Below are 20,868 nucleotides of genomic sequence, written 5' to 3'. Positions count from 1 at the left end.
TGGTTACGGCAACCATTTCAATCTCCGGAATCTCCCTATCGAGAATCTGGGTGTCGGAGGCAGTTCCTCCACAAATTTCGCTGAGAAACTCCCCAACATGCTCCATGATGGTATCAATGAAGTATAAGGAGTCATCAGCAGACTTGGGGTGTTTTAGTGACTGTCGAACGTCAAAGGTGACGTTCTCATCCCCAACTCTTAAGATTAATTTACCCTCGCAGACATCGATCAATGCCTGTGCAGTGGCAAGGAATGGTCGGCCCAAGATGAGGGGGACACTATCGTCATCGTTCATGTCCAGGATGACAAAGTCCACCGGGAAGATGAACTTGTCGACACGAACAAGCATGTTCTCGACCACCCCTCGGGGGTATTTTACAGAACGATCAGCAAGCTGGATACTCATACGGGTAGGCCTCGGTTCGCCTAGTCCCAAATTGCGATACACGGAATACGACATGAGATTAATACTGGCACCAAGATCTGCCAGTGCATGGACGACCGTATTATCACTCAAGATGCAGGGAATTGTGAAACTCCCAGGATCAGACATCTTTTCTGGTAACTTTCTCTGCAAGACTGCAGAGCAACCAGCACTCAGAGGAATGGAAGAGACTTCGGCTAACTTCTCTTTGTTTGAAGGAATATCCTTGAGAAACTTTGCGTATTTGGGCATTTGCGTAAGTGCCTCAAGGAAAGGAATATTAAGATGAAGTTGCTTCAGAAGATCAAGAAATTTGGAGTTTTGCTCCTCATCTCTATCCCTACGGACTCTCCTGGGAAATGGGAGTCTAGGTTTGTAGACTCTCGGTGGTGTGCTGGGTGATGGTTGGTTCTCGGCCTGTGCTGTACTTCCTGGGCTGTGCCTCTGATGCACCTCGGCAGGTGGAGACTCCAACTGAATCTCCTCGTCTACCTGCTCCTCCACATCTACCGCAGGCTCGCTAACGATTCCTCTAGTCGCCTTTTGAATCACGGGCTCGCTACGTGCCCCCGCACCGCTCCTTGTCGTCACAGCCTTCGCAAACGCCTTCGGATTTTGTTCAGTGTTACTTGGAAGTGTACCTGGCGACCTCTCATTTAGACGACTTGCTATCTCTCCCATCTGACGCTCAAGATTTTGAATTGACGCTCCTTGATTTCTCATGAATGACTCGTGCTCCCGGAATTTCTCTTGAGTTTCTTTGTGACGGGAGTCCTCTCGAGTCATGAGTTGCGACAGCATCTGTGTCTGCTGTGCCATCTTCTCCTCTAACGTGGGCTTCTTCTCCCCACTACTCGGTCCTTCACCAGAACCCTGGAATAGGCTCTGACGTTGCTGGAAGCCAGACTGATTTACGTTCCTCCAGTTGGAATTTTGGTTACCTCTCCACCCCGAATTATAAGAATTGAAAGAATGTTGATTTCGGTTTGGATTATTAACGAAGTCGACTGCCTCCTCCTGGAAACCTACCGGGCATTGAACGGTATCATGTCCCCCTCTGTAGATCTCGCATAACTTACTTTTCACCTGCAGGTCCTTCACGATTTTTGCTAACGCTTCAACTTGTGCCGCAAGTGCGGTGCTCGTGTCGACCGAATGCATGCCGCGTGATAGGGAATTGACGGTTTTGGTGCTCTTAACTATTGGTCGCTGGTATCCACTCATGGCTAAACCGTTAAACAAGGCAATGCACTCATCCGTATCCTTCGTTGTTAGTAGGTTACCTCCTGCAGCTGTGTCGAGCATACTCTGAGTTGCGTACGTCACTCCGTTGTAGAACTTTTCAACAACCGCCTAGTCCTGCAAGCTGTGGTTCGGACATAAAGCAAGTAGGTTTTTGAATCTCTCCCACGCCTCGTAGAAACTCTCAGTGTCCTCCATCTGGAAAGAATGAATCTGGTTACGCAAACGAGCGGCCTTAGCCGGAGGATCGTATTTTTCCAGGAACTGGGTCTGCATGGCGGCCCAAGTAGAAATGGATCCCTGTGGGAGGGACTCAAGCCACAGACTCGCCTGATCAACGAGTGAGAACGGAAAGATGCGGAGTTTGATGGCGTCTTCGGATACGTTGGCCAGATGAAACGTGTCGCAAATACGTGCGATGCGAGTGAGATGTGAATGCGGGTTTTCGTGGAGCAACCCGTGAAATTGAGCAGAATGGGAAATGGTGTTCAGAACGTTCGATGAAATCTGCCAGGTCGTTTGAACTCCTATAGCTGGTGGAGCAATGCTGGATCTCGCGCCAGCATCGACCGGACGGGCCCGGTCTGCGACTGTCCTCCTCGGTGGTGCGTCGGCCATAATCCTATCCCTAACGATGGGTTCAGATAAAGTAGGAGAAGAGAATGTATTACCGACGGATGTAGATGAACTAGAAGATGGTTTTGTACGACGTCTCTCAAGAAGCTCTCTCTCTGGTTCGGGAAATCCTTCAACTTCTGGTGGTCCTAGAGATCGAGTACGTCGCATACAACTATTTAAAATAAATAAAAGAAATTATAATTATCTAAACTATTTTAAACCATCAAACAAAACAATTAAGAAAACAAATAGTAAATAAGGAAAGTCCTAACTCGAGTCGTCCTTAAAACGTTTCAAACCGTGTCCCCGGCAACGGCGCCAAAAACTTGATGTGTGAAAATGTATAATATAAATAAAGAATGAATCACAATTAAGCTTTAAATTTATAAAAACGAAAATCCTATAGAAACCACACAAAACCGGCAAGTGTACCGATCATAAATAGTATAGCATCAAGGAAGTCCGGATGTCGAACTCAAAGACACGTGAAAACATTTATGATTAAGAAAACTCTAACCAAGACTTACCAAAATAATATTTATTTAATTTTTAAGATTTTATTTAACTACTTAAATTAATTTAACTAAACGAAAACGTTTTACAAAATACTTTTAGAAATCTTTGACTTAAATTCAATATGTAAAAACGTCTATCTAGGAAAGAATCATGTTGACAGAAATAACAAGACAATGGATTAAAAATATTCACGACACCGGTTATAAAAGATGACACAACCAAAACTTGTTTTAAGAAATTCAAATTACCTCTCAGTCTCTCTAACAATCTCTAACTTATTTTAGTTGATTTTAAAGAATAAACCGGAAAAACAATTATTAACGTGTTCAAATGTTGAATTACCTCTCGGTCTCATCGACACACTATCCTAATGAAAACGAATACTACGCATCCAAGGATAGAGGAACAATTTAACTTAACCCAAATTAAACCAACTAATTGCAGATAAACACTCAAACTTGACAAGACAAAACCCGCTCTCGCGCGGTCTTAATTCTAACAAGTAAAAGCAACGAGACAATATTACTTCTTATCACCTCTCGGTCTCAAAGAAGGTGTACTTTAACTGATTTTAGATGATTATATTACCCACTTATCCCTACGGTTGTACTTCCCGCAAATAAACCCCAAACACCAAGTAAAGAGTTTAACAAGCAATCAATTAATCAAAACCAATTCAATTAACTAATGCAAGAGGATTACAAGTAATAACAAATAAAACACAGCCATCACACACAATCTAATTCATGGTTTAGTTAAACTTTACATCAATAATTTAAGTCTTGAACATTAACAATCCATTAAACAAGTCAAAACTACTCAACAATCATCTATCCTAGGTAGAACAAACAAGTTTAGCTACATATTAATTTTGGACAGCCATGCATACTCAAGAAAATTACCATAAACATCATCATAAACATTATAAAACTCATTCAAGATCCAAACTCAATCAATAACAAGACAAACTATCAAACAATTGCAAAACAATTAAAATTAAAAGACCAAATCAATAGAGTTAGGGTTCTTGAACAAAAAAGTAAAGTTTAAGGATGTTTTACTAAGTATTATGGCTGAGATTTAAGATTGTTTGAAGCCCCTAGCTGCTGCCCCAAGCCTCCTTCTTCCTTTTCCATCCGCCAACAGCTTCTTTTTTTTCTTTCTTCTTTGGCCGGCGGCAGAACTAGTTCCGATCGGAACTATGTGTAGAGGTTAGGGTTTTGTGATTTCGGGTCTTGTTGATGAATAATGGCTGATTCCTCTTGATATTAATTAAATATAATAATATAAAAGGCTCTTAAGATGTGGGCTTGGGTCGGGCCTTGATTAAACTTTGAAACTTTGACACTTAAACCCTCCCAGTTCTCTTTTTCTTGCCTTTTTTTACACATCTTTCCATAAACTACACAAAACATTTCAATTTTGTAAAACTTTGCACTTAACCCCCTAAACTTACATAAATTTGATATTAAATCATTAAAACATTATAAAATTGTAAGGAAATATAAGTGTGTTATTCAACACATCACTAAGATTGATCAGATAGCGAATCAAGATTGAGTTTAATGAATCAGAAAGTCAACGAATAAGATTTAACAATAAGTCAAACTAATGAATTGACTAATGAATTAGCTAGCGAATTGATAAAAGAAACTTAACGAATTAGAAAGTATTCAGTAGCGAATCACTAAGAAAGACTTAGCGAAATAGATAACGAACCAGCTACAGTTGATTAGCGAATCAACTATAACGAATCATTTGTTACAACAGTTTGTAACAAACTCTGACACCTTATACCACGTGGCAAAGGTTGTTATGATACAAATCCCAAAGTGGACGCGTGTCACACGAATCAGTGAACCCAAATAACGAATTAGATAACATGAATCACAAATTATTGCGAACTGGCTAGCGAATCACTTGAAGTTTGTAACGAATCAACTAACTTAGATAACGAATCAAAGGAAACAGGATAGCGAATCAACATAAAGATGATAGCGAATCATGTGCATCTTTGAATCTTCAAATCTTCAACACAGATTTCCAGAAATCTGGAAATGATGAACACCAAAACCCAGAAGCTTAAAATCCGTAATACAATCTCAATTCTTAACCAAAACTCACAAATTACCTACCAAAACACTCGTAATTCGATTGCGAATCCAATACAACTAAACTCGTAACCAATTATTTCCAATTACCAACTCAATTATACCAAGACACAAACTCTGTTTCAGCCACAAACCAGACCAATGCCAAATCAAACCTCAATTCCAATTCACAATACCTTTCCAATACATTAACCAACTTAAATCCAGTCTAATTCGTCCATAATTCACTCAATTAACCTTAAATTGATCCAAAATCACCCAAACAGAACACTAACAAACTAATACTCTAAATAACCACCAAATCAAGTGTAATTTGAGCCCCGAAAACTCTGATACCACTTGTTGGAACCCGGTGAATCAATCCAATAACAATAACAGATCTCAGATCTGTATATAATTGATTAATACCTTAATATGGATCTAGGTCATAATTACGTATGATTAAGTGTTATATGTGTATTATGAATAATCAATATGTATATATTAGTAGTTGTATATATTAGGATGAAGATCGAGAGAGAGAGAGTTTGGACAGAGTTTCGTTAAATATCTCCCAATACTTACATTAAACGTGAACAGTGTTCACATATAAATAGAAGACGAACCTAGTTCGTTAACACCCCCTAACGAACTAGATTTCGCTTCGTTACATACATTTAAATGAAATAAACTAACGAATCACCCCCTGATTCGTTAACATCCCCTAACGACTCAGGAGGGAATAACCTTAAGGCTTAGTTCGCTAAACAACTTTAGCGAACTAGACAATACATATAACTAACTAGAGAATAACTTAATAGTTTATTGCATTAAACATAAAACAAATACTTTAACGATAAATATAAAGACTCGAGAGGCAAAATCGTGCACTAACAAAGATATAATTCTATATAAATTATAATGTATTTATAAGAGTAAATTTACAAGTTCAATCATCTTTTTAATTTAAACCATGAACCAAAATAATACATTAAGAAAAAAAGATGCAACATCTATTTAATTCATATGTTACATGCCCAAAAACCATGTAAAATTAAGAAAAACGTTCGAAAATATATGCTTTAATAGGTTATAGGTTAGTAACCCGTGTACTAAACATGAGAAAATTATATAAAAAACGTCATTTATAAATATATGTTAATATATTGTAAATTTTGTATTTATATGAACAAATAATTTAATATAAATGTTATATTCTTGAAATGTATCCAAAAATGGAATGTGTAAAAGCGATACCTAATATTTATAATCTTATGAAACTATTTCATTTATTGAACTACTCACTAAACTTTCTTTGAGAATGATCAAATAAGAATGCAAGTATTGTTATGATCCTTAAACTCTTTTTGTTTTAGCCTATCACATTTAAATACAATCGCAGAAAATAATATAAAGATACTCAATTGAATGTTTATGAATCCATTTGTTGACACCATTACTGTTTTGGACAAAAATCAACTAAGGATCAAGTATTCAAATCTGTTAAATGAGGTAAGGTGCTAACTTGATAATGACAAGTGTGTAATCGTAATATTGGTGAACACAAAGGTTTGATCACGAGGGAAAAAGCCCTTAACCAAGATAGTCTTACTTCGGTCAAAACTTATCAAGGTAATCTTTGGTCGAATCTCTTCAATCAAGGATTGACTAAGTAATCGTTGATTAAATCCTTTCGGTCAAGGATCAACAAGGTAACCTTTGGTCGATGAGTATGTGATTATCGTGATCTCCGGCACAAAAAACACCCGGACGGTGAAAACTATCACCATCGTTTCTATTAGATAAAAGGTGTTACAATCGTTGTGGAGTACATGATCGAGATTACAATAATAAGCTATTGACTAGAGAGAGTAATTGTTTCTGCTCTAGAGTGTGTGTAAGTACATGTGTTTCCCACTCGATCATAGCTCAAATAAATAAGAAAATATCACTAACAATATTTCCTAACTATCCGGAAGTCTTCCACTAGCCGCTCCACGACCTTTGACCACGTGCCAATAGCCATCCAGTAGCGAGATAAGTGGGAGAACGAGTCATGTAGCCGTTGTTGATATTTAAACATCCATCTGCACATGAGTTTGTCCATTAACAGCTACATTGAACTAGGATCCTGGATCCATGCTCCAGCTAGAGAATGCTCTGTGAGGATAATTGATACAAGTACGTCTTAAAGTTGCCATACCTGTCTAACACATCACCATACTAAACGCAATCATTAGTAAACAAGTAATACCGAGGATCGTCGATCCTTTATATCCTGATACATATTTCAAGGATAAACTATCTATAAGACAGTCAAGGATAAATGATCCTCAGTATAAAATTCATGGCCCAACAATTTCCCCCAAAATGGCAGGTGACAGTGAAACACAGCTGTCATTTTGAATTTCAAATCCCTGCAAAAAAGAAGGCGATTAGACGTGTGTCAGGCGGTTTAATATCTACAAACCATAATTACACGCCGCCTATATATGCGATAATCATAATCTTCTTATAACCATAGATCCAGGCGTCTCTCAGGTATCCTTCTTTCTCTTTGTTTATTTTCTTTTAACATGTCGACCACTCTTGTACCCTCTTCGTCTTCTTCTTTCAACCATATCGACCCGGATGATCTTTATTCACAAGGTATACTCCAAGCCCCCACATCCGAGATCTATAAATTCACAGACCCGGAAATCGATGAAATCCGATCACATTTCCCAGCCGATACAGTTTTCCGACCCTTTGATTCTACAGCCCGTATTGATAGTATCTCGAAAAAATGGATTTGCTTTCCGGCCCAACCGTTCCTGATAGGTTACAAGTATCCTTTTCCCGATTTCACCCAAAGGTTCTTCACGCTTACGGGAATCAGTTATTTACAGACCATGCCGATGTTATGGAGAACCCTTCATACCATAGAGAGGGTAACCGAAGAGGAAGGAGTTGAGTTCGGCCTAGCTGAACTGGCATACCTGTACAATCTTATTACCCATGGTTCCAAACGCTTTGTCTTCAAATCGAAACCTCACCAGGAAATTCCCATTTTCAAAGTCACCCTTAATGGTACCCTCTGGAAAAACCAATTTTTCTTCGTAAGGCGAGATTCCATTCCGGGTGGAAATAACCTTCCCAAAAAGTGGATACCAAAGGCTAGGATCTAGGATCCTTAGGTAACCTAGATAGGATACTTTATTCTTCTGCTAATAATTTTTATTGCCTGTGTAGTTGAAAATTTCGATTTGCTGGTTGATCTGCCGGGAGTTGAAGACAGAGTGAAGAAGTTTTTATCACATCCTGCAATCAGGACTTTTCAAGCAAAGTTTATTGAAGCTTTTCAAGGATCAAATTCAGAATCAATCATGTCAAGTAAGAGTAATAATTTATTAAAAAGTGTTAAGAGTTAAAAACTTATCTGTCATTTGCTGTTTACAGGTGCTCTGAAATCAGGAAAGTCTACTTCCAAGTTCTCCCTCAAGGATATCGATTGCATGTTTACCAAGAAAGAGACTCCAAAATCAACCCCTACGTCCGAGCCTCGTCCGATCACAACTCGAGCAAAGTCAGGATCTAAGAGAAAGAAGAGTTTAGATCCAGAGAGCCCCTTTGATGCCGAAAAGCAGATTTTGAAAATGCTTTCTACTGTAAGGATCCTTTATTCTTGTCAATTTTTATTATTCAAGTATCCTCCCAAGCTTATCCTGCTTTCATTTATAGGCCATCAATTCTGCCCGAAACCACTATGAGAAGACTGTCGCAGAGCATGAAGAGACCATTACCGCCATGAGATCAATGGTTGCTGTTAAAGATAAGGCCCTCTCGAAGATGACCAAAGAGAAGAGGCAGATAGAGGAGCATGCTGCCGCCCTGGCCGTCCAGATGCAGGACGAAATCAATCGGGCTACTGAAGAGGCGAAAGTCTGGGCAGCCAAGTCGGTCCTCGAGGCTAGGATCAAATTGGTGACTGAGGCCAATGATCCATCCTTTGATAAGTTTTCGTGGGAGATCAAAGAATGGAAGCAAGCCTTGATCGACTTGGGTGGAGGTGAGGATGAGGCTGAAGCTATGATGGTTGAATCAGGTGAAGCAGGGACGAGCGGTGTGAAGGGTCTGGATGAAGCCGAAGGTGGGAATGAGGCAACGGTAGAAGTGGAAGCAAACTCATGAACAGGCGATGAAGGACACAAAAGACAAGGCCCAAGCCCATTTTATTTTGCTTTTATGATGTTTTTATGAACAATTACTATGGTCTGTAATAAACAATAGTTTTAGGATAAAGGATCCATGATCCTTAAGACAATCTGTGGGGGTGACAAAGGTGGAGGGATCCTCTGTTTGTGGGGATGAAGCCTTTGTTGCCCCTGTTTTTAAATTTCCTGCACTTATGAACTGTTAGTAACTCTTACTTAACCCGGATGGATGGTCCATCTTTTGCATGGTGAAGTCCGGGTTAAGAATTTTGGATAAGTCCTTGCGGCTTATTTTAACTAATATATAAATCTTTTGACTTTTTACTTGTTGTTTATTTTGAAAAATTTGTTAGATATAACTTTAACATTATTGATAGTTTGGCAAACAGTTTCAAGTAAAAGATTTTTAGGATAAAAGATCCTTATGAAAATCGTTTAGGATAGAATATCCTTAGGAAATAATATTAGGAAAGAATATCCTTAAACAATAAATATTAGAACAAGACATCTTGAACATTTGATAAAATTTACATAAGAGAATTTAAACTGAAAGATCCAAAATTATTGCAACAAATATCATACATAAGTTAACTAACAGAGATCATACCAGAGGGTCTAGATAGACCTAAGTTACCAGAAGTATTGAGCTCTTAATGACCCTTAAAGGAATAGTTTTAGGATCCGGGATCCTTAGTTTCTTGATCTTCAGAAGGAACTTAGAAAATCTGTTGTAAATAATTTATAATATCAACTGGGATCAAACCCATTAAACTGGGTACAAGCCCGTGCAACTGGGGACAAGCCCGTGTAATCTGGGGACAAGCCCGTGTAATCTGGGGACAAGCCCGTGCAACTGGGGACAAGCCCGTGTAATCTGGGGACAAGCCCATAATACGGATGTTAACTGGGGACTCGCCCGAACCGGGATTTAGCCCAAACTTGAGATAACGTGAAAACGTTATAAACCGGTGGTATGGTACGTCTACCATAAATCGTAGGATCCTCCATATAGCCGGAAACAACGAAATTGTCAGCCACTAAACGTGTACTGGTCCCGCTGCCCCGGACTATACATCGGATAGCGTGCGCAACTGGCGATCGTTAGAAAGGTGAAAACCTTTAAACCGTAGGGGATATGACCATCGGGGGTCATACCCAAGCGTGGGCTAGGCCAAGAGAAATAAGATAATACCTCAAATGCAAAGGAGATGTGGCCAACCCCTTGAACATCAAACGAATCATTATAATCCTGCATGGTTATTCAAAACTTGGAAAAAATAAAGTGTTAAGAATATATTATCCTTAAATTAACAGTAATAATTCAAAAAGAATAACTGATCAGAAAGGTGTTACCGAATTAAGGATCCTAGATCCTTTTTTGGATAATATATCTTCTCAGGATAATGGATCATGATCAGAAAAAATATTTCTTGAGGTGGATGGCATTCCATGCTCTTGGTAACCTGTTGCCTTCCATTGTGAGCAAATGATATGCCCCCTTTCCTGCCTCCGACTCAATTTGATAAGGTCCTTCTCATTTGGGTGCTAACTTTCCAGCAGCCGGATTGGTTGTGTTTGGGAAGGCTTTTCTCAAAACTAGATCTCCTTCTTGAAATCTTCTGATTCTTATATTCTTGTTGTATGCCCCAGCTACCCTTTTGTTAATATGCTGCCATCCTAATCTTGGCTAGGTCTCTGAGTTCTTCTATAGTATCCAAGTCTTCAAGAAGGGTTTATTCATTGGCTACAGGATCACGGATGCTCGTTCTTGCCATAGGAACCACCATTTCTGTGGGAATTACTGCTTCTGATCCAAACACCAATTAGAAGGGTGTTTGGCATGTTGCATTTTTGGGCGTAGTCCCGTCCGCCCAAAGAACATAAGGAAGTTCTTCAGCCCATTTTCCCTTCTTGGATCCTAGCTTCTTCTTTAGATTGTTGATGATGATCTTGTTGCTAGAATCAGCTTGACCATTGGCTTGGGGATGAACCAGAGTGGAAGTAATCATTTTGATGCCCCAACTGTCACAAAAGTTAGTAGTTCTACTCCCGATAAACTGGGAACCATTGTCACAAACAATTTCAGCAGGAATACCAAATCTAGTTATAATATTTCGTTTAATAAAAGATATCACTTCCCTTTCTCGGACTTGTATGAATGCTTCTGCCTCAATCCATTTGGAGAAGTAGTCAGTCATAGCAAGCATAAAGACCTTTCCACCTGGTGCTTTTGGTATCTTGCCTACAATATCCATACCCCATTTCATGAAAGGCCATGAGGAGGATATAGGATATAGAGGCTCCACTGGCTGATGAAGAATGTTCGCGTGTCTTTGACAAGCATCACATTTCCTTGAATATTTCACTGCATCCTTCTTCATTGTTGGCCAGAAGTATCCCGTTCTGAGTCTCCTGGAAAATAATGCTCTTCCGCCTGTGTGGTTTCCGCAATCTCCTTCGTGAAAGTCTTTAAGTACTTCCTGGATTTCAGGATCCTCGATGCACCTCAAGTATGGACCTGCAAGAGATTTTCTGTGTAGCATATCATCAAATAAAATATATTGTGATACCTTGAGTCTGAAGGATTTTGAATTCTTCGTAGTTGGGATCTCTCCAGTTTGAATGTACTTTTTGATCGGAAGGATCCAGGATCCTTGATTGTCCGAGGATAATGGATCCCAAAGTACAATCTGCTTATCACTTGTTATTTCTTCAACTTCTTGCTCTCCTATTTCTGGCGAGAGTATGTGAATAATTGGGATCTTCGTACCTTCTGGTATGTTTAGGGACGAGGCTAAATTTGCTAAGGCGTCTGCCCCAGCATTTTCCTCTATTGGTACCTGTACTATACTAAATGTTTCGAAGGATTTTGCTAATTCCTTCACAATTTCAAAATATTTGATCATATTTTCCCCTTTCACGGTATAAGAACCGTTAAAGTGGTTAGTAATAAGCAAAGAATCCATATAAACTTGAAGATACCTGATCCTCATACTTTTGGCTAAAAGTAAACCTGCTATGAGTGCTTCGTATTCTACTTCATTATTGGTAGCTTAAAATGCACAGGCAATGGACTGGGGTATTATGTCCCCCTGTGGCGATTTCAGTAGTATGCCCAGCCCTTTTCCTCTTACGTTGGATGCTCCATCTGTGAAGAGGATCCAAGGATCCTTGGTCTTTTCCAGTTGTTGGACCTCCAAGTCAGCTTCTCTTTGTAGATCACTAGTGAAATCAGCCACAAAGTCCGCCAGTGCTTGAGACTTGATTGTTGTTCTTGGCTCATAGTGGATATCATATGCACTTAATTTCACTACCCATTTGGCCATTCTACCTGATAATTCTGGTTTTCTAAGAACATTCTTCACAGGATAATTAGTTCTCAAAATAATGGGGTGAGTTTCAAAATAATGTCTCAATTTAGTAGAAGCCATAATTAAAGCAAGAATTAATTTTTCAAGATGAGAGTACCTGGCTTCTGCATCTAATAGACTCTTACTTACATAATATACGGGGTGTTGTTCACCTTCATGATCTTTGACGAGAACAACACTCACTGCATTACCTGAAACTGCTAGGTATAAATACAAGGATTCTCCATCCACAGGCTTCATTAAAGATGGGGCTGAGGATAAGTAATCCTTCAAGGATTTGAGCGCAGCCTCATGCTTTTCTGTCCATTCAAACTTCTTATTCTTTCTAAGAATATCGTAGAAGTCTTTGTATTTCTTTGAGGATCTTGAGATGAATCGGTTGAGAGCAGTCATTCTTCCCGTTAGTCTTTGGACATCCTTGATGTTTGCGGGCGACTTAAGGTTGATGATGGCTTCAATCTGTTCAGGGATTGCTTCAATTCCTCTCTTAGTCACCATATATCCCAGAAACTTTCCAGCCTTAACACCAAAGTGGCATTTTGATGGGTTCAGTTTCATGTTATATTGGTCAAGTATATTGAATGCTTCCTCGAGGTCTCTAAGGTGATCCTCAACTTTCTTTGATTTCACCACCATATCATCTATGTAGACCTCCATAGTCTTACCCAACTGATCCTTGAACATCATGTTGACTAATCTTTGGTATGTTTCCCCTGCATTTCTTAGTCCAAACGGCATAGCAGTATAACAATATATGCCGGTAGGAGTCATGAATGCAGTATCTTCCTGATCAGATGGTTCCATATGAATTTGTTGAAATCCAGAGGAAGCATCCATGAAAGTAAGCATTTCATGTCCTGTCGTTGCATCCACCATGGAGTCTATGTGTGGTAATGGGAAAGGATCATTGGGACATGCCTTGTTTAAATCGGCAAAATCGACACACACCCTCCACTTTCCATTCTTTTTTGAAACAACAACCACATTAGCCAGCCATCGAGGATATTGAACCTCTCTGATCATACCGGCCTTAAGAATTTTTTCAACTTCTTCTTGTATGATCTTGTTCCTCTCAGGAGAGAATTTCCTTCGCTTCTGATGGACGGGTTTAACAGATAAATCAAGGCCGAGTTTATGAGTGATTACCTCTTTTGAAATACCTGTCATGTCCGAGTGTTTGAAGGCAAAAGTAGATCTTCTTCGCCCTAAGAAGGATATTATATCCTCCTCGATCTTACTGGGGATACTGGATCCTAGGAACACCTTTACTTTTGGATCTTCGGGATCCAATGATACTTCTTTAAGGTCTTTCTCCTGAGCTTCCAGCACGTCCCTAGGATGTTGCTGTAGTTGCTATGCTATAGTTTGCTTGGCTGTTGGCTTCATTGATGATGAATAATAGTTCTTGGCCTCCGCTTGGTCACCCACTATCTTTACAACTCCCCAAGGAGTAGGTAGCTTGATGCATTGGTGATAGGTTGAGGCTACAACCTTCATTCCATGGAGCCAAGGCCTACCTAAAATAACATTGCAACAGGAAAGATTATCTATAACACAAAATTTTTGGTATGAATTTAACCCTTCGATATAAATTGGGAGGTTGATGTCCCCCAATGTCTTCTTGGTTTCACCACTGAAACCGACTAGCACCGATGTCCTAGGAATGATTTCTGAATCCGGGATGTTCATCTTCTTGAGGGCATCATGCTGGATAACGTTGACCGAGCTGCCACCGTCAACTAGGATCCTGCGTACATAATGGTTAGAAATAAATAAAGTAATAATCAAACCGTCATGATGAGGATCTTGAATGTTTAGCTTGTCTTCCTCATCGAAGAATATTCTTTTGTCTGTTGTTAAGGTAGTTGACACTATTGGTAGATCTCCATTATCCATCTTGATTTCTTTGGCAAGTCTTTTTGCTGCAGAGAAAGAAGTTCCACATATGTCTGAACCTTCGGAGATGAAATTGGTCGTCTGCACATCCAGCTTGTCCTGATTAGGATCCTAGATCCTCGAATTGAAAAAGATTCTCTGATCAGTCACTCGAGTAGTGGGAATGAGTGGCCTTCTCCCATCGTCCAACTCGAATTCTTCTATGGGATTCTCTTTTATGGTACAAGAATCTTGAAACAATTCGTAGTCACTGGAGACAAAATTGATCACATGAGCATCTGGTGGTGGTGGTGTTGCTTTCTGTAGAAGGTCTTCAGGATCCTGGATCTTTGATTTTTTCCTTCCCAAGAGTTCTTTAAAGTGACCCTTGCTCAAGAGGTAACCAATTTCCCTCCTTAAGCCGATGCACTCGTGTGGCCAAAGTCTTCATGGAAAGCGCACCACTTAGATTTGTCCTTGAAACCGACAGTCTTCTCATTCTTTCGCGGCCACCTCGCTTTTTCTCCCAGATCCTTCATGGCACAGATCAAGCCATGAGTGTCTACAGAGAAACAATAGTAGAAGATGAAAGGATAGTCTTCATCGTCATCTACTTCTTCAACTGCCCGTGCGTTTTGATTGTTGAACTTGGTGTACGGCTTCAAATTGTTGTTCATGTTCCAGAATCCTTTATTCTTTTCAGGGTTTTCTTGTTTATTTTGTCCCCCAAGACGATCCTGGATCCTTCTGTCTTCTTCCAATTGGATGTATCTCAATGTCCTGTTTCTGACTTCGTCTAATGTCCTGCATGGAGTCATCACTAAATCATCATAAAAGGGGGAGCTCTTCTGAATTCCCATCTTGAATGCTTCAACAGCAGTAGTCATGTCAAGATTCGGGATTTCTAGAGCTTTCTTGCCGAATCTGGTAACGAAATCCCCGAGGGATTCATCACTAGGTTGCACAACACGATATAAATCACTGGTTAACCTCTTAAATTTCCGACTACAGGAAAATTGAGTGTTAAATAAATTAACTAAGTGAGAGAGAGAAGTAACTGAAAAAGGAGGAAGACTTAGCAGCCATTTCAGCGTGGCTCCCGTTAGTGTGGATCCAAAGCCTTTGGATAGGCAAGCTTTTTTGAGTCTTTCTGGAATAGGATTGATCTCCATCCTTTCCCTATACTGTGCTACATGTTCTTCAGGATCTGTGGTCTCGTCGTAAGTCTTCATATTCGGAGTCTGGAATCGCTTTGGGATTTCAGCATCACAAATAGGCGGAGCAAATCTGGATACTTTGTGGCTTCCCTCAGGTATCTCGGGAATTGGTCTTATGACTCCGGGAACACTGGATATCATATCCTAGAGCTTCTGCAGCTCCTTGGCCATAGCTTGGTTGATACCTGCATCCTGCATGAAACCATGTTTAGCATCTAAGGGTAAAGGATTGTACGAGTTACCTCTTTGCTGAGTGAAGGTTGGCATCTCGGATGAGTAGATGGGATAAGAGGAGTCTGCTATAAGAGTTGGTCCTACAGAGGCTATGATCTGCATGGGGATTATGTCTCCTTCATGGACTTTGGAGGATCGCTGATGTTGGACTCCTGAGAATCCTTGATCCGGAAAGAAGGATCCTTGATTCGGAATGAAGGATCCTTGAGGTTGGGTACCATAGGATCCTTGTGGAAGGATGGCTGTTCCTTGCCGATAATATGAGGATCCTTGATTCTGCTGACCCACGGATCCTTGGCGGATCTAACGAGAATCCTTGAGCCTGTTGGCCCATGGACCTCTGTTGAAGGATAGATGATCCTTGCTGAAATAGCGAGGATCCTTGGGCCTGTTGACCCATGGATCCCTGTTGAAGGATGGATGATCCTTGTGAGAACTGAGCTATGGATTCTGGACTGGTGAAATCCAGCATCCTTTGCATCAGGGGGGTGAGATCCTCTGCTGGCCTCTTGTTCTTCTTCAGATCTTCTATCTCACAGAGGATCCTCTGGTTGGTCTTGTTCTGCTGCTCCATGTATGCTTTAACCTGCGAAAACATAGATGAAACATCACTGTTAGTATTAACCACCGGGGCAGCAGCAGTGGTTTTTGAGCTCTGGAAGACTGGTAGTTGCGTCTTGCTCCCAGCAGCAGGCCGTTGCGTTCCCGTGATTGGCGGAGGCATTGGTGGCAAAGTCCTTGATGAGAGAGGAACCGTAGCCGGCATGTTTGATGAAGCAGAGGTTGATTGAGAGGCCATTGATAGTGATATGGGTATGAAAAAGTTGAGAATGATAGGAATAATATGGATTATAGCACCAATTGGCCCACGGTGGGCGCCAAATTGTTTTGGACAAAAATCAACTAAGGATCAAGTATCCAAATCTGTTAAGTGAGGTAAGGTGCTAACTTGATAATGACAAGTGTGTAATCGTAATATTGGTGAACACAAAGGTTTGATAACGAGGGAAAAAGCCCTTAACCAAGATAGTCTTACTTCGGTCAAAACTTATCAAGGTAATCTTTGGTCGAATCTCTTCAATCAAGGATTGTCTAAGTAATCGTTGATTAAATCCTTTCGGTCAAGGATCAACAAGGTAACCTTTGGTCGATGAGTATGTGATTATCGTGATCTTCGGCACAAAAAACCTCCGAACGGTGAAAACTATCACCGTCGTTTCTATTAGATAAAAAGGTGTTACAATCGTTGTGGAGTATATGATCGATATTACAATAATAAGCTAGTGACTAGAGAGAGTAATTGTTTATGCTCCAGAGTGTGTGTAAGTATATGTGTTTCCTACTCGATCATAGCTCAAATAAATAAGAAAATATCACTAACAATATTTCCTAACTATCCGGAAGTCTTCCACTAGCCGCTCCACGACCTTTGACCACGTGCCAATAGCCATCCAGTAGCGAGATAAGTGGGAGAACGAGTCATGTAGCCGTTTTTGATATTTAAACATCCATCTGCACATGAGTTCGTCCATTAACAGCTACATTGAACTAGGATCCTGGATCCATGCTCCAGCTAGAGAATGCTCTGTGAGGATAATTGATACAAGTACGTCTTAAAGTTGCCATACCTGTCTAACACATCACCATACTAAACGCAATAATTAGTAAACAAGTAATACCGAGAATCATCGATCCTTTATATCCTGATACATGTTTCAAGGATAAACTATCTATAAGACAGTCAAGGATAAAGGATCCTCAGTATAAAATTCATGGCCCAACAATTACCATAAAAAGAAACAATCAATCACAAAGTAAAAAATAAAATTAGAAATAAAAATATACATGTGTAAAAATTTGAGAAATCTTAAAATGACTTAGTAATTTGATTAAGTTTAATTTGTCTGAAAGTATTAAAATCTCGTAACAATAATATTATATAAGAAGTTTATAAACGTATTAAAATACAATTATTCAAATATTGATATTGATATGTAATTAAGAAAATCATTATTGTTAGTCATATCAACTAATAAATGTTTTTCATAATTATATTAATTATACATCTATATACCGATAAATAACTATATAATTATGATAATACTTTGAACAATTGATTGAAAGTTTAAAAGCTACAATATAACTTGTTGGCCATTAAAAAAAAACTAAAATATAATAAAATTCTATAAGACCTAAAAACAAAACTATAAATAATAATGCGATAGTAGCCCAGTCACAAACTCCACATATTGACTCAAGCCACAACTAACCAATAGTTCCATTATGGGAAAAGTTTTTGGCTTTTATTTCATCAAAACTAACAAATTTCAATCCATACAAGTGACCTTCAAATTCATAGGAATTTGACAGATGAGTTTCAGCTGTGAAACAAAGCTTGTGTGGACAGTCAATGTATTTGTAAGTCGACATATTGGCTCCAAGAGAAGCCTTCTTCACAATCAAAGATCAATTCTCACCAAGCCATGCATCATGCTTCGGGATGCATGGCTTCCTTACATATTCTTGCATTCTATTACCCTGAAACATTATTATTAACATTAGTAGAAAATTGTATGAAAAATATAGTAAAATTAATGAATGTGTAACACTAGCATTTCATCTTGCACAATCATTTCATCATGCTTCGGGATGCATGGCTTCCTTACATATGCTTGCATTCTATTACCCTGAAACATTATTATTAACATTAGTAGAAAATTGTATGAAAAATATAGTAAGATTAATAAATGTGTAACACTACCATTTCATCTTGCACCATCGTTTCAGTGGACCAATCTTCTTCGGGCTTTGAATTATCCTTGAGACGCCAAAGTTTCAGAATACGAAGCTTGAGAATACAGTCATTGTTAATAACATCCAATTGGTTCAACATGGTGATGTTTGTTGGCTCCATCTTTCTGGTGGTGAAAGTATAAAAATAAATAAAACATTTGTTGATGAACAATAATACTTTTAACAAAAAAACTAACAAACAAAATGGGTGATATAAACAACAGAAAATATAAACCTTAGAGACAAAAAAATAAGTCGTTTAAACTATATATGGTGTGATAGTGTAAGTCACGGGGTGTGAAAGTGAGGTATTTATATAAGTCATGGGATGTGATAGTGTAAAGGATTAAATTTTGGAATATTTTAATAAAATGGGAATGTATATACGGAATTAATTAAAAACATAAATTTAGGGAATTTGAATTAGCTTTCAAATCATAGACTAAAAATATGGGATGAGCATTAACGGATTTTGAAAATTTGAATTAATAAAATGTAATGTTATTAAAGTATATTATAAATACAAATAAATACAAAATAATTCAATTCATATGTTTAAATCTTTAAATATTTAAATCTAGACTATATTTAAACATAAGGAATAAACTTATTAAGAAAATAAGTTACTAATTTATTTATTTACATCAATATAATTAATCATCAATTTAATCCCATACATAATATTACCGTATATCTTGAATTGATTAGCAAATCTTCCCAAAATAATTAGTGAATCGGTCAAAATCCGATTGACTAATTTTGAATCCTTGATTGACTAATTTTAATTTACCCAATGGGTTCAAAATCGGTATCTATATATCTAAACAGCATTACACAGCAATTTAACAACTCACTAATTGATATAACACATGGTAAGTGGTAACTTATAAATTATAATTATAAATTATAAATTAACATATACTTAAAATTAGAATGACCCTCATATATTAAAATTCTTGATTGACTAATTATGAATTACTAAATGGGTCAAAATCTGTATTTATAGAAACCCTTAAGGACGCTTAATCAAAACCTTAATCAAATGATATATATATATATATATATATATATATAATAACATATTATAATATAGAAATTCCATAATTAAAGTTTTCGTTATAAAATTTTATTCATCTATCCCTAATTTACAGATATTTACAATTATTGATTACGGATTTGAATTTTTACTCCATATGGTTGAATTTTGGTTAAGGATGAAATATCAGTTAATTATTTAAAATAAATTAAACCTGGTAGGAAGCGTGATGATTAAACTGACCGGAGGTAACGTTGATGGTGAACATCTTCATCGATGGTGGAACGTAAATTTCACATATAAATCAATTGAAGGTAGTAATATGTGGAACATGAAGGAACCGTCAATGAGAATGGAGGAGTTAAAGAGGAAAATTGATTTGAGGTGCTAGGTTAAGTTATATTATAGTATACAGAATAATAAAAATAACATAAGTAATAAAACTCGTTGATTGATAAATAATAACAATTATATCGTGGATTGATAAATAATAACAATTATAACAAAAACGATATTAAACATAATTAAATTTAAAGAGAATAATTTAAATATTTAAAGAGAATCATTAAATAGAATTAATTGTATCTTATTTTAGTTTATTTTTTATTTATTTTATTAACATGAAAATTAGAGAGGTGGTAGATATATATGGAAAGTCTAGGCAACAACCAATAGGAAGAGGGGAAGTTGATATAGATTTGGCATGTGGTAATAAAATAGATGAGGAATAAAATAGAGAAGAGAATTGAATCATTACCATTTTATTGTCCTGCTTAGTTAACCTTTAAGTATGAAATTAATCATTATTTTGTGTTGTTTGTTAGGTATAAAAAGACACATAGTTATATGCAAATGACAAAAATACCCCGCCTCAGCATAAAAAAGTTTATCAAAACAAAAAAATGGCAATGGCGGTTGTGGCGATAGTTATCGTGGTGGTGGTAGTGATGGTGGTGGTGTTTGTGATGGTAATGGGGGAGGTGGTGGGGTTGTGCTAATGATAGCGGTGGCGAGAAAGTAGGATGTGAATGATTGGTTTTGATGTGCTTAGAGAGAATGTGATTACTTGTTCATTCTATTAATCGACTAATTAAACATCCATTTTTTTTCATTTTCTCTTAATAGTCCATCTCATTCGCTTGTCAATCATGCGTACCAAAAACTACCTAATAGTTGTAAAAAAAACGTTGCATACTTATTTTTTTGTTGATTGAAAACAACTTAAAAATGGTATTTAATTTAAAATTATTGGGTTACTA

The sequence above is a fragment of the Bidens hawaiensis genome, unplaced genomic scaffold (assembly GCF_021521415.1).
Source record: "Bidens hawaiensis isolate Kalapana, Puna unplaced genomic scaffold, B.hawaiensis_p1.1 tig00013297_1, whole genome shotgun sequence".
Lineage (NCBI taxonomy): Eukaryota > Viridiplantae > Streptophyta > Magnoliopsida > Asterales > Asteraceae > Bidens > Bidens hawaiensis.
Note: the sequence above shows the minus strand (reverse complement) of the source record.